The sequence below is a fragment of the Phacochoerus africanus genome, chromosome 8, assembly GCF_016906955.1.
Source record: "Phacochoerus africanus isolate WHEZ1 chromosome 8, ROS_Pafr_v1, whole genome shotgun sequence".
Classification (NCBI taxonomy): domain Eukaryota; kingdom Metazoa; phylum Chordata; class Mammalia; order Artiodactyla; family Suidae; genus Phacochoerus; species Phacochoerus africanus.
The window spans coordinates 112,538,479-112,544,478 of record NC_062551.1 but is presented as its reverse complement, the minus strand read 5'-3'; positions in this window follow the sequence as shown (position 1 = coordinate 112,544,478).

The following is a 6,000-nucleotide window of genomic DNA, read 5'->3' as shown; positions in this document are numbered from 1 at the left end:
AAGAGTACATTGGGAATAATAGCACCTGCACTCACGCTTTTTCAAAAAGAAAATAAGAATACATGCATTCTCTGATGTTCTGTGTGAATAGGTACATATACTTATTTATGTGGTCATATCCCTTTGAGGCCAAAACACACGTTTGAAGTCAGGGTTCAATTTTTTCAACTTTGCATCCCCTGCCTCTACCTTATACTGTACCTATGATAAAATAACTCTTCATTAAAATAAAATAATAAATGAATGAATGAATGATTCCATTCTTTACTTTTTGATATTTTAAATCCCCATTACAATAGTGGACCTCTGTGTCCTCAACTGTGTTTTTAAAATGTTCCCAAATTTAGCAGCTCATCATTTTGAGACCTTGATAAACATACAGATTCCTTGGACCTACCCTGTCAGGATTTGGTTTAGTGTGACTAGGGTAGAACCCAGGAATGGGTATATTTTGTAAGCTTCTTAGGCGATTCTAACCACTTGTTAGTTTCAACAATCATCCTTATCAGATCTCTTTGAACTTCAACACTGTATGAGGCTAGGCTTCGCTGAATCTCAACTCAAGAAATGTGTTAAGGTTTTAGAAAACGCTGCCCCAACTGGTTATATCAGAATGGGAAATCTGTATTTTTATCTCTTTATATCTTCCTACTACACCAAATTTTCAGATAAAGCCAGAGTAGGTAACTCCAAAAGTCCCTTATTTTGTTTCATTCAAAAACATTTTAAGGATAGAGCAATGCATTCTACTTGATTTCTATGTAAATTATCACCTGTCTAAAAATAGTTCTGAAAATCAAGCAACCCTGCCACATAACAGAAGAGAGAACAGTTCGAATTGTAAAATCGTTATTTAGATGACTCGAGTCACCAAAGGTTTATTCTTCCGCCAAAAATAATAATAACGATAAATGGATAGATTCAGACTTTTGTCAAGTTTCAGTATTTGAAAGGTTGTAAATTACAAAGCAGACATTTCCTTTGATACATGATTCATAATAAACTGTTCTTATAAATCACAGCAACCTCCAACAAATCCACTGTAGCCCCAACTTAATTCTTTACCTTTCTAAACTAAAATAATTAATCAGATTTGGACAAGATGGGTGGCAGAGTGTTATAAGTTTTATGTTCATGATCAGCAATAAAACCAAGTCACAGCAATTGAGATATTAGATATTTTTGACCCAGCAGAGATCATCAAAAGCCAAACAGGTGACATGTTAGAATTAGAAGGAAAGGTGAAAATAATATGTTATGATCTAGTTTATTCTTAAGAACAATTGTCTCTTAGATCTATGTCATTCAGGAATAGTGACCTCTCCATAGCAAGTGATAAAATCATCAATCTTATCTAAAATATACTACCCTCTGTTCAGTCCCTTGCTGGTTTTCTTCATGTAATTATTAAAGTTCATAACTATTTTATTTATGTGCATATGTTTCCTAGCTTAGCACTAGAACTGAGCTTCTTAAGGAAACTTGAGGAACCTTCTAAAGGAAGGTTGGGGGAGCCTTCTTTTACTTTTTATTTTACTTTACGTTTATTATTATTTTACATCATGAATATAATACTTGGTACATGATAAGTAGCCAAGGAACATTTGCTGAAAGAATGCATATAAGCTTTTTATTTTTATTTTTAATGCAGTTATGTCCTAGTAGTACAGGTAGACAGAGATAATTTATTATTCCAATGACTCTGTGACCTAAGTATTTGCTTTATTTTGGAGGAAAAGAAATTGTAATTCACCTGGATGTAATTGGTTCAAGAGCTCCTGACTTCCAGTCCAATGTACTTCCCACTAAGCTCCCACACGCAATTTAAAAAAAAAAAAAAAAAAAAACTTGACATATGAGTGCTGTCTGAAAATCCTAAAGCCAATTCCAAAGCACTTGTGGATCTATTTCTATCCTAGTAAGGAGCAATGTTTCAAGCCAACACCACACTGTAAAACTTAAGCCAAAACAGATACTAATGTAGTTGGTTCAGTTTTATTGAATCACATAGTAACAACAGAAAGTATCAACATAAAAACCATAGGAAGACTCTCTCTAATGGCCCAACAATTAAGGATTCAGTGTTGTTACTGATGTGGCTCAGGTCACTCCTGAAGCCAGGTTCACACTCGGCCCAGGAACATTTGTTTGCCATGGGTATAGCCAAAAAAAGAAATTAAATCAATAAATAAAAATAAATAAGAACCATAAGAAAACAAAACCCTTTAAGTAGTATTAACCAGTCAAACTTTACATTAGTCCTGGAGTTCCAAGTTGAAGAATTTAGTGAGTCTATTGCCAAATAAAAGCTTTGGTTTTCCAGGTGTGGGAAAGCAGAATTCAGTGAGGGTCATTCTGGCCCGTGTTCCCCTACTGATTCTCTTGATGACCCACCCTCCCCCATATCACGCTGAGTGAAATTACTGACTCCTTGGCCCTCCCGAAGATTTCTGTAAGTTTCTTGGACTACCTTTGCCCCTAGTCACTCTTCACTTGGTTTCAGGTTTCCACTTGGAAAATGAGAATAAGAAACCAATAAGTTAAAATTGACTAGATTCTGATAATCCAAAGTCTGTCAACTCTAGCAATTTTCTTTTTTCTACTAGGAAGGAACGCCTCTCATCTCTCTCTGCTTTTCTATACCCATAGATTTCTGTTCATGATCCATTCAGAGTTTACACCCTTTGCTGGTGGTATTATTATCTCTTCACTGCTCACCTTCTAGCTTCTAGAAACACTAAGGACAATAGCAACAACAATAACAATATCCAACATTCATTTCACCTTTATCACATGCCTGGCACTGTGCTAAGTGCTTGAAATGAATGAGTACTCTCAGTTGCTGTCCTAGTGATCTGTGAGGTAGATAATAAATAACTACATTTTATAGAAGAGGAAACAGACATGGGTATCACTTTTCCCAAATAGGCTACCCCGTCCAATGTTGTGACTCAAAGTAATGACTGAAAGTAGGCTATTTCTACAAGAAAAGTTGATGAGAGCTCATTCAAAAATTATTTATCATCACACCCTACCCATTACCTTTTGCTAAGTCTTTTTCAGCCATGGTCCCAGCAAAGGAAAGATAACCAGCCAAGTGCAATCCAGCCCTGCCTTACCTGGACAGCCTCAGCCCTTCAATGTGCACAGGTACAATAAGAGAGCCTTGATATGGTAACCAGGACACCTGAGTTTGGCCTTTTCATCTGTATTATGATTTCAAAAATCCCCTTTCTTCCAAGAGCTTATATCCTTCAAACACTCATTGTTCCAGCTACATAAGCCTATTGAATTCTTCACAACATCCATTTAACATTCACAGAGCCATGACTGCTTATATTATTCTTCCATCCTAGAATGTTTTTCACCCCTACTTTAATCGAAAGCTCACTTCACTCTTCAAAATTCAGCTTCCAATACTGTTATATTTGCTTCCAAACCTTTCTCAAATCCCCCACAGTGCGAACGTATTATTTCTTCCCCCACAATGCTCTACAATGCTATTATTTCCCTTGTGCAACATTGCTATTTGTCCATACTTATCTCAGTCTCTTCACAGAGATTATATGTCCTTGCAGACAGTGACAACGTTTTCCTTGGTTCTCTTTCCCACAGATTACCAAGCTCTTCATTTGTACATAATTGTACCTCAAAAACACTTAATTTATTAAGCCAAGAGGCAAGGTTATCCAGAAGCAGAATCTTTGCCTTCCTGATCTTCACATTAGTATCTAGAACCTGCACCATGTAGGCTGCTCAAGAATAAAATATTTGGCTCTATTGTTGGAATGACTTCAAATAAACTATTATTCCAAAAGATTTTCTAGAAAACCCCACGTTAAGGGCTGTGTCTATTAACTGACAAAGGAAAGTGTTTCCTGTCAAGATGTGCTGGCCACAGTTCACTGATTCTGAAAAACATCAATTCTTAGTTATTTTTGGTTAATTTCATCATTTGCAATTGCATTCTATTTACTTAAGATTGAGTCCAAATCAAGAAGTAGCTAATTTGAATGGACTTTCTGTAGGCTGTTTTTGAAAACTGTGTCCTAAATAGGATCTCAGGATAATACCTAAGTAGCAGGGTCAACTCTTCTAATCTGTTTGTGGCAGAAAAATTAATCTCAATTTGCCATATGATTTCCTGTATTGCCAGCACACTGGGAGACTGTATTTCTCAGCCTCAATTGTAATTAGGCTGGGGATGTATGCCTGAGGTCTGGTCAATGGCATGGGGGTGATACTACGCCTTAAAGTACTGCTCTTGAAAAGTTTCCCAGTGATCCTCCAGCATTCTTCTATAACTGCTACAACTTTGGGAGATTAATGCACATAGGGTGCAATCACAAGACAAAGAATTTCACTTGTCCTGCCTTGGACTGAGTGTGATTCAGAAATACACTTTAACTGTGTTAAGCCATTAGGATTTTGGAATTCATATCAGAGAATAGTCTAGTTTAATGAAACTAATTGATAGAAAACATCAGCACATTTAAAGAGTGCCACCCCTCACTGGAAGGTGTTGGCTTCTCTGGGGCCATGAGTTTAGCTTTGAAGTAGCCATGACACATAGCCTACAAAATCCAAAATCACTTCCATGGCTCACATGGTCTCTGATGATCCGATTATCCAGGGTAGGTCTTCACCTTTCTTGGCTGAGATAATTCCTAAGGATCCTGGAAGACTCACTTAGGTCAGGTGTTGAGACTCCAGAGAAACTTTTCTTGACCTTCTTTTCTTAATTAGATGTCCCTCTTATATGTCTCTAGTGTGGATGTGTTTCCATAATCATAATACCTAATTAATGCTATTATTATTGTTTATTCATTTGTCCTCCTCCTTCCCCACCCCCACCCCCACCCCAGACTGAGAGCTCCTGGAATATAAATAATGTGGTTTTATTCTTTTCTGTTTTCCCAATGCCTAGCACAATGTTAGTTGTATAGTGTTCAATCAGCCTTTGTGGAAGGAAGAAAAGAAGAGAGAAAAGATGCTTAAACAAAAATTTCAAACACAAAGATGTTTTTCCAAGAAGACCTACAGGGAGTGATTCCCTCTACCCAACTGTTTTATGAGTCCTTATAATCATAAAGCCCATATCTCCCCATGCAGGAAAGAGAATCTGATGCCTTATCTTCCTGTTTCCACCTCTTACATCATTGTCTCAGTATGTGGGTGTAGAGGAGTCGAGGGGAAAAATCCACAGACAGTACATAATGCAACTCACAGGATACTGCCAACACCCACACATAGAAAAGAACATAAGTAGAATCACTACACAAAATTATAGTTCTTGCTCACTTCTGAAACAAAAGCAGAGACAAGTGACTATGGAAAGATAAAGCATATTTTTCAGCCCCACTTGGGTTTTGCCAGCATTTTAATTTTTTTAATCTTTTATTATAGTTGATTTACAATGTTCTGTCAATTTCTGCTGTACAGCAAAGTGATCCAGTTATACATTTATATACATTCTTTTTTTCACATTACCCTCCATCATGTTCCATCTTGCACATTTTGAAAGACAGTGTCAGTCATGACTGTAGGGTGTTCAAAGTCCCTAAATGAAAAGTGTAATGAACATAGGAGTTAGAAAAGCTCTGGGCTTTGCTGAGAGAATTAGTCTCTCCAGACCTCAGTTTATTCACCTATAAAATTAAGAGAACTTGATCTCAAAGCCCCCAAATAACTGAAATTTCATTACCATATATTTATTTTGCATGTAGGTCATATGCATTTTTATCACAGCTAATCTAAAAAACTGTTGTGGCTATGTTTATGATTGCCTTTATAATCTCAGGAGATTACATATATTTTCATAACTGGGCAAAACAGCATTTTTCTCATACCAAGCTGTCATTTGTCTCATGGTTTACAAGGATGAAATAGCTTGTGAAAATCATATATTCAGTTAACTCAATTGACCACCAAGAGTTCAAAATTGTGTCTGCAGAACATCTAAGATCATAGTCAATTTGCTTTTCAACTGATTATTTAGGA